Genomic DNA, 10,018 nt, shown 5'->3' with positions numbered 1-10,018 from the left:
AGAAGGGTAACTAACTGAGAAGCCAGGCAAAGTAGCTGGCCTATCCTGGGTGCTCGGGTCACCAGCGCAGGCCAAAGTGGCCACAGTGACACGTCGCCAAATGTCTCCTGGGGGGCAAAATCGCCCCCGTTAAGAACCACTGTCATTCATGTAATCCTCACAACAAGTTCCTAGTCTTTTTTTTTTTTTTTTAAGATTTTATTTATTTGACAGAGAGAGACACAGCAAGAGAGGGAACATAAGCAGGGGGAGAAGGAGAGGGAGAAGCAGGCTTCCCGCGGAGCAGGGAGCCGGATACGGGGCTCGATCCCAGGACCCTGGGATCATGACCTGAGCCGACGGCAGATGCTTTAACGACGGAGCCGCCCAGGCGCCCCACCAAGTTCCTATTCTTATTATCCCATTTTACAGATGAGAAAACAGAGGCACACAGAAATTAACTTGTCCAAGATTACCTGTCTAGTAAGTGGTAGGACTGGGCTTTGACCTCAGGCAGTCTGGCTCCATAGCCCATATTCTCAACTGCTATGCAATAAGCCCTTTGTGCAACTTTTTTTCTTAATTGTGACTTTTCCTTCTTTCTGTCTTTTTTTCCCACCCCATTGGCCAGAGGCAGCATGAGGTTGGGGAGGGAATACTCCCAGCCTAGACTTAGTCCCAGCTCGGCTTCTTACCAGCCGCTCTCTTTTGAAGATTTCCTCTGGCTCATAATTAGGAATGCATAGGGTTGCCTGGGTGGCCCAGTTGGTGAAGCGTCTGCCTTCGGCTCGGGTCATGATCCCAGGGTCCTGGATCGAGCCCCATGTCGGGCTCCCTGCTCAGCGGGGAGCCTGCTTCTCCCTCTGCCCCTTCCCCCACTTGTGCGCTCTCTTTCTCTCTCTCTCTCTAATAAAATCTGTAAAAAAATTAGCAATGGGTAGTGATACATCATAGCGAGATGGATTGAGATGAATCCCCACGGGGCATATGCTGGAGGCGCAATAGGTGATCACTGTCAAGGAAATGCCCAAATCCCCTTGGCCAAGTAGACAACCCGGGGGCCGGTAAGAAGCAGGGGTGAAGACAAAGGAGGGACAGAGGGTATGAGTGGATCGCCAGACGTGGCCACCGTGGGAGGGACGGCCATGGGGCGCGTGATGTGACCCTGTCTTTTGTATCCTCTGTAAACATTCAGGAAATCAAACGGGCCAGCCAATGCTTTGGGAATTGGGTTGTTTTAGAGCCAGTTGCTAAAATGCGACATCAGTCTCTGGTTCAGGGTGGAATGAGGACAAATCCTGGATGCTCAGAGGTGCTTGGTTACATATACCCAGTCACACCCAGCCCTGATTTCAAAGAGGGCACAGGCCAAGGTACAAGATGGGAAAAGCCACAGACATTTGGCATTTGCGCGGTTTGATCCCTGGGCTGCAGGAGGAGGTTTTTAGTAGGAACTTAGTTTTTTGGTCCAGTGCTATATTTTATAGTGTTTGAAAATGTCTTCCCGACAAAGAGTTGTCCCTATGTCATTTGAATTAGTACTGGACAGATCAAATTATTATTTTTTCTTTTTCTTTTTTTTGAGTAAAGCCATAGAAGTTTATTAAGTGAAGATACAGAAAAAGCTCTCAAGAGTGAGAGGGGTCCCAATAGGGTTGCCCCAAATTATTATTTTCAATTCTTTTTTCCTCTTCCTACTTATAGCCCTTGCCCCCCACCCGTCCATTGACTTGGGCTTGGGACACATGCCATGCTCTGGCCGATGGAATGTTAGCAGACATGAGAGAAGCCAAGGCATGAAATGTGCCTGTGTGATGCGGCTGGCCCTCCTGCACCTCCCATCACCCCAGGAAGAACTGTCCCTGGATGGCTGCAGCCTGAGTCCCAGAGCGGACGCATACAACACAGACCAGAGCCCAGCCAGCAGCAGCAAGTTCAGCCAGACCCACAGCTTGAAATGGAGCCACCACACAGAGCCTGGGCCAGATCGTGGACCCCTCAGCCAGCCAGCAGCCTCATGTCTTGAGTAATGAGCGTTGCTTTAGTGAATGATTGCCATTGAGTTTGAGATCATTTGTTACACAGCGATAGCTGATCAAAACAGTGTATTATTGAACAACCTAAACAGCCTGGCCAGACGACTAGCAGGTCCACCGGAAGAAGCTGGGGGGTGGCTGCCCCTCCCAGTGGGCTTTGCAGCCAACAGTGCGCCCCTGCCCTGCTTGCCAGAGAGGGTCTGAGAGTTCCCAGGGGGTTGAGGCTTGCCTCCATCCTTCCTTTAAGCTAGGTCATGGATACTAGCTTGTCCCTACCTGAGCCACTTAATCAGATTATTTTATAGGTTGGGCAACATATGGAATTGTGTTGGTCACCTAGGCCTACTGAGCACTTGAAATATGATTAGTATGACTCCAGGCCCTGGAGTCAGACTATCTGGGTTTGGGTCTGGGTCTGTCCTCTTGATGTGTGACTGTGGGAAAATATCTTAGTCTCTCAGCTCCCCCTGCAAAATGGGGCTGATGATGATAATAGTATGCACAGGTTGTGAGGAGGAAGTAAAGTAATGCACACAAATCGTTTGGCCCATAGTAAGTGCCCCACAAATGTCTAAAAGCAAAACTGTGCTTCAACACAGCCTACAAACTACCTAAGATGGGGCAAACAGCCCAGAGGGACAGAACAGGAACCAGAGCGGGGTGGGGCTGAGGTAAGAAGGCTTCCTGGAGGAGACAACCTTGGGACTCAGTTTTAAAGGGTCAGTGAACACCAGGGAGGGAATGAGATATGCAGAGCTCCCAGGAAGGGGAGCAAGTTATTATGCTGCTAAGTACAAAGGAATTTCCCCGGGTGGGTGGGAGTCTACATTAGGGTTTGATGAGAACGAAGTTGGGAAGAAACAAAGGGCATGGAGAAGATCTCCCCAAGCGAAATAAAATCCAGAAGCCATTAACCAGCAATACCTGAGTTTTGCTTACATCAAAATTCAAAATTCCTGTATAACAGAGACACCATAAACAAAGTTAGTGGTCAGCTGACAGGATATTTGCAACAAATGATAAAGGTTACTATCTAGTCTATATAAAGAGTTCCTAGAAATCAATAAGGAAAAAAATACCTTCAAAAAACATCTCATAGAAAAGTACACAGCAGAGGTGCGCCCAGGTGGCTCAGTCATTAAGCATCTGCCTTCGGCTCAGGTCATGATCCCAGGGTCCTGGGATCGAGCCCCGCATCGGGCTCCCTGCTCTGCGGGAAGCCTGCTTCTCCCTCTCCCACTCCCCCTGCTTGTGTTCCCTCTCTTGCTGTGTCTCTCTCTGTCAAATAAATAAATAAAATCTTAAAAAAAAAAAAAAGAAAAGTACACAGCAGATATAAATTAACAGCCACTGGAGATAAAATGTAAATGCTCCATATGAAAAGATGTGATGAGAGAAACACAAAACAATCAAATATTTTCACCCACCAGATTGGCAAACACCAAAAAGATCGCTAATACCCAGGGCTGGCAAGTGTCAAGAAGACATTTTCACATTTTACACGTGTCTGCCGGCCAACCTGGGTGGAGTTGTTAATGCTTGATGGGAGGGGAGTTGAAGGGGTGAGGAATCCCAGAGCTGTGAATGGTCCCAACCTAACCCCTCAGCATAATGAGAGGCTTCTCCCTTCACTTCACTGTGAGGCAAGAGAGGAAATATGGAACCCATCAGAAGGGACCTGTCCTTCGCTGGTTTGTGAGCAAGTCAGTCCAGGTGAGCCCTGCAGAGAACTTGCCTGCAAGCCCTTTTGCTGCAAAAGTGGTTGGAATGCAGCCCCCTGTGACCATTCTGTGGTGGACATACAGGAAGGCGTGTGTGAGCAATAACAACTATCAGAGTGGTACTTGTTGCAAATAAAGGAACAGGCTCAGAAGGGTGAGGTAAGCCGAGGACTTAGGGCTCAAATGCAGATCTTCCTACCACTCCAAGGAGTCAGGAGGCCTGAATTTACTTATTGCATGAAAACAAATCTATGCTATTTGAGTCCTTCCCAGAGTGTTCCCTCAGACTGCTAATGTCTGGTGCATACAGTGCGCTCCCCACATCCCCGCTCTGTGCTAGACCCTTCACATGCATTCATCTCCTTGGGTCCTCATAGCAGAGAAGGCAGGAACTGTTGCTGCATCCATCTTACAGAAAATGAAGCTGAGGCTCAGAGAGCTTAAGTAACTTCCCTGGAGCCCCACACAGCTGGTAAGTGGGGAAGCTGGACTTTGAGATTTAGGCTGAATTCTACCACTGATGCCTTTAAACTGTGTGCGGGATGGGCATCTGGGTGGCTCAGGTGGTTAAGCATCTGCCTTCGGCTCAGGTCATGATCCCGAGGTTCTGGGATCGAGTCCCACATCGGGCTCCCTGCTCCGCGGGGAACCTGCTTCTCCCTCTGCCTCTGCCTCTCTCTCTCTCCCTGTCTCTCATGAAGAAATAAATAAAATCTTAAAAAAAGATAAACTGTGTGTGGGTGATCCTTTGGTGCTTGGGTTCGCATACAGGGGTGTGTGCCTGGGGGGTTAAAGAAACATGATATCTGGAGACATAAGGTGACATTAACCCATGGCAAAGACCTCAGAGCTACACATGAGCAAGGCATGAGTTTAGGCAGACTTTGTAAAAAGGACTTATTCCACAAGTTATCTGTGTGCAACTGGCCAAGTCACTTAACCCACTGTGTTGAGGGAACCTCAACTGTTGCGCTAGACTCAAAATAGTCTTCCTGCCTCTGTGATATACCAGGCACTCAGCATGTGAAAAGGTGCTCAACTACACTAATAAGAAAGCGCTGTTAAAAACAAGATACAGGGGCACCTGGGTGGCTCAGTTGGTTAAGCGACTGCCTTTGGCTCAGGTCATGATCCTGGAGTCCCGGGATCGAGTCCCGCATCGGGCTCCCTGCTCGGCGAGGAGCCTGCTTCTCTCTCTGACCCTCCCCCCTCTCATGTACTCTCTCTCATTCTCGCTCTCTCAAATAAATAAATAAAATCTTTAAAAAAAAAAAAAACAAGATACAATTACCACAGGCTAAAAAGAGCAACACGTCCAGTCAAGAATGTCAATATAAAAAACCAAACTGGCACCCACTCTGTGAGTCTGTAATTGGACACAGCCTTCTGGGAAACCACTTGGCCATATGTTTCAGTTTTAAATGTATAGACCTTTGGACTCAGTGATTCCTATTCTGGGAATTTAGCATAAGGTAAGTGTACAAAGATATATATGTCCAAGACAATGCATATAGTTAAAATAGCAACAAGAAAGGAAGGAGGGAAGGAAGGAAGGAAAAAAGGAAGGGAGGAAGAGAGGGAGGGGAAGAAGAAAAGAAAGGAAACGGCCTAAATTTTTCATCATAGGATGTTAACAAAAAAGTAGTTTGGTCATAAAACAGCCACACAGACCCAGCTGAGACCCCATAACTTAAGGTCCTGAATCCTGAACCCCAAATAAACCCTAGGGTCCCTAATACTCTCTATATTCAGAGGAAGGGATAATGGCACATATGGGGGCAGGTCCCTTATATCCCTTAGAATCTGAAAATCAGTGTCCTCTGCAGAAGGCCATGAGCAGGAGTCCAGGGCAGTGTGTGTCCCAGAAGGGGCTGGGTTTGGAGTCCACGGACCAAGGTTTGAAATACATCCCCACCACTTGGCAGCTGATAACCTTGGGTCATTTACTTGACCTCTCTGAATTTGTTTCCTCATCTGTAGGATAAGATGAGAATTCTTCCCTCATGGGGGTGTTTGAGGACTGACAGGCCATATGCCCCTAACACATAGTAGATCCTCACTTTATTCCCTTACCCCTCAGGCCTGGCCTTGAGACACCAGTGGCCCAAACCTCCCCGCTCCCCTCCCATGATGGCTGTACCTTCAGCCCATGTCTGCACAGCGCCCCGGCTGCCCGGCGGTATGGGCCCATGGGACATGGTGAGGCAAGCGGCACCAGAGGGTCAGCTTCTCCATCTGGGCTGCGGGGGGAAGGGCAGGTCCTGCCATTGGCTGGCACCCTCGTGGCTCCTAGTTCGGTGGCCGGACTGCTGTCCCTGTGGGGCTGACTCAATGATTCACACAGGAACAAGGCTGCGGGGCTCTGTGACGTACCCGATTCCCAGACACCCCCAAATGTCCAACCTCCCCCCCTCTGTGGGGCTGGCTCAGCCGGGGCCACCGACAGGCAGACCCACACAAACAGACCCCCCCCCACCCACCCACCCACCAGTACAACAGTGAAATAAAAATGGCACCTTTGAAAAAGTCATGAAATATTATTTGCCTGGCATTATTACCTGCAGCCATCCAATTTTAAATTAAACTGAATTAACAAAGTACCTGACGAACGTGGCTAGAAAACGCAGTCACGACTCAGGGATCTTCACCCTGGCCTGGCCACTCTTTGAGCAGGTAGCGCACCTGCTCTATGTCTTGATTTCCTCCTCCGTGAAATGGGGATGGTACCATTTGCCAGGAAGCAGGAAAGCAAGCAAGCATGATTGTGTTGAGGGGGTGAGAAGGGCAGGGTCTGGGTGGGAGAGGAGGCTAAGGGGCAGGAAAGGGAAGTGGCAGAATGTGGGGGTCCAGAAGGGCCTCTCTGGGAATTGACTTTTTTCCTGGAGTGTGAGGGATCAGGAGCTCGGCACATGAAAAGGCGAGGAAGTGGGGCATTTAGGGACAAGTGAGGGACACTCCTGCCATTTTCACTGGCTTGTGTCCCCATCTGCTAGGGGCTAGGAGGGCTTCCTCTTGCTCTCCAGCCAGGACAGAACACTATGGTCTTCCCCCAGGTTGCTCTGGGCTCCCGCCCTGCCCTCCTCAAAGTCTCTGAGTGTTAATGACCCTCCCAGGGGGCATAGTTGACTTTACACGAAGAAGAGTGGCCCTAGGGAGCAACTCAAGGATGGGGACCCAAGTCCATAGATCATCATAGTCTGCTCTGGCCAGGGAGAAGCAAGAAATGGAGCCCAACAACTGGAAATAATACCCCAGGGGAGCCACAGTGCCCAGGACTATGCATGGCCCTCGCATCAAAAGATGGGAAGGGCTCCAGAGGACACAGGGCCCTTAGGGGCCTCAAGTCTCAGGTGACTGTCACTGGCTCTCACATGGAGACTAGGACTGTGCAGATGACCAACTGTCCACTTTTCCCAAGGTCTTCCTGAGGAGGAGACTCTGGAACCATGCCACCAGAAGGTCAAATATTTCAAGGTCCCATTGGTGCAGAGGCCCTCTTTCCCAACAGGTAAGTTGAAGTAGCCATGAAAGTGGGTGAAAAAGTACTTTGGGAGCCATAAGGAGCCTTGTGTGTAAAACATAGTAGATGCTTACTAAGTGTTGGATGGATGAATAGGTGGATGGATGATAGATGGATGAATGGATGGATGGATGAATGATGATGGATGGTTGGATGGATGAATGGATGGATGATGGATGGATGGATGATGGATGGATGGATGGATGGATGGATGAATGGATGGATGGATGGATGAATGATGATGGATGGATGGATGGATGAATGGATGGATGATGGATGGATGGATGGATGGATGGATGGATGGATGAAGGATGATGGATGGTTGGATGGATGAATGGATGGATGATGGATGGATGGATGATGGATGGATGGATGGATGGATGGATGGATGGCAGATAGCTGTGTATATGAATGTGTTAGAGCGTGAATGAGTGCACAAATAAATCAGTGAGCCATTAAGCGAATGGGTAGAAAAGCAAATGAGTGAAGGAATAAATAATGCTTGAATGAGTAAACAAGTTTGTACCTGAGTAAATGAACTTCTGGTCCAGAACAGAAAACCTAACTTGTTATCCCCTCGCTTAGGTGTAGGGAAGCCCTGGAAAGAAAGCGAAGAGGAGGAGACAGTATCCTGAATCTTGAGTAAGCTGCACTTTCAAGCTTCTTAAGGAAGTACCACCTCTCAGCTTCTGGAGAGCCACACGTACTCAGGATAGGGCGAAGTGTGCCGCACTCTGGGCAGCACCCCTCAGTCCCCGCCGGGCCTGGTCCCAGCCCTGGCGTATCGGTCACGTGGATTAGGTCACAGTGGAGCCTGGGAACCAGCCTACCTACTCACTACTGTTGAGTGGCCTTCCAAGCCCCTCGGACCCAGAAAGCTCCCCAGGGTTGTGTGCTCTGTGTGCAGCATTCCCGCCCTGCCTTTCTCCCCCTCTGACATCTCCTGCTCCCCAACATCCAGGTGGCCCCCCAGTGTGATAGATGGAGCTCCCCCTGGCCCGCGGTTGATCCCCAGCTCTGCCGCTTAGGCTGTTTGGCTTCAGGCAAGTGCCTTAACCTCTCTTGAGTCACAGCTTCCTCATCATTTAGATGAAAATCTTGCCTGTCTCGAGGGGTGGCCGTGAGGGTTCACTGGGATAATTCGTGTCAAGGACTCACACTGTGCCTGGCACACGATGTACACCAAGCACCTTATTCCCAGCTCCCTTGGCGGCGGCGTACAGAGCATTTACACAGGGTCGGCCCAGCCCTGTGCTCAGAGCTTTCCGTGCATGGCTGTGCCAAGTCCTCACCCAAGAGGGTGGTAGGGATTATTGCCTCCTGCCGAAACTACACACGGAAGTCCTAGCCCCCAGGACCTCAGAATAGGACCTTTTTTGGAAATCAGGTCTCGACAGAGCTAATCAAGTTAAAATGCAGTCATTAGGCTGGGCCCTCGCCAATGAGGTGTCCCTATGGTAAGGGGCAATTTCGACAGAGACGGATACACACAGAGGGAGACGATGCAAAGACACGCAGGGAGAAGGCTGTGTGAAGAGGGAGGCAGGGGCTGGAGGGATACAGCCAGAAGCCAAGGAACGTCTGGAGCTGCTAGAAGCTTGATCCTTCCCGCAGGTTCAGAGGGAGCACGTCATGCCAGCACCCTCTGGACCTCTGGCCTCCAGACTGTGGAACAATCCATTTCTGTTGTTCTAGGCCACCCAGTTTGTGCTGCTCTGTGGTGGCCGCCGCACGAAAAATGAATACAGAGAGGATTGGCCTCATGTTGCCAAGACACTGAGGCTCCTGGGGGTGGGGGTGGGAGAGGGAGGGGCTTGCACTCAGGGTTCCAGAGCTTCTGGATAGAGGTGGAAAATAAGGGCATGCCTGGGAGATGTGTCATGCCATAGGTCCAAAGAGAGAGCCACGTCCCCTTACTGTTCTGAGTTTACTCGTGTGCCTTACAGACTTCAACAGCATGACCTTCAGCAGCATCGTCCAGGCTAGGAAGAGCGAAGGATCTCACTGGGGATCTTGAGACATACCTCTCAGCTCAGTCAGGAAAATGGGGCACTTCCAGGCTGTGTGACTTTGGGTGAGTTACCTAACCTCTCTGACCTCAGTTTCCTCGTCTGAAAATGGAATTATGACCCACCTCACAGGGTTGTGGCCAGGATCAAATAAGACAACTCATGGGAAGTGCTTAGCCCTGGGGCAGGCACTCAGCCACGGCTGCTATAATAGGGATGATGTCTCTTGGGGACCTAATAATTTAGGCTCCTTTCTCTCTCCTCTGGATAGTTGAAGAGCCTTGTGATGACTGGTGGGATGTGGGGTGGCAGAGGAAGGATCACAGGCTGTGTTTATCCCCCCCACACACAAAATCTGCCTTACAGAACAAAATGTTAAAAAGGGGCCTCAATCCATACCCCTCAGAGGCCTGGGGTTTCCGCCTCCCACCCAGAGCAGGGAGGGCATCTTCCCACAGCCCCCCCCAACTACCATCCAGAGCTGCTTACCTGCCAGGAGCCCCAAAGAGCTGTGTCCCCTGCCTTCTGCTGCAGGTGCTCCCGGGAGCATGGCCAGATGTCCTCTCTGCAGAGCCAGGCAGTGCCCACTCTCCCTCAAGGTCTGAGCTCCCCCCGGGAGGCTCCTCTGGTTCCTCCTGAATGGATGGGGGCAGGAGGGAGGGACTTGGTGGCTCCCCTGGCTTTCCTAGGTCAGCACAGGAGCTGACCCCCAGCATGTGCCCTCACAGCAAAGGGGGCAGAGGTGACCAAGCA

Source organism: Neomonachus schauinslandi, chromosome 10 (assembly GCF_002201575.2).
Source record: "Neomonachus schauinslandi chromosome 10, ASM220157v2, whole genome shotgun sequence".
NCBI lineage: Eukaryota > Metazoa > Chordata > Mammalia > Carnivora > Phocidae > Neomonachus > Neomonachus schauinslandi.
The sequence above is the reverse complement of the archived record's forward strand: the minus strand, read 5'-3'. Positions refer to the sequence as shown.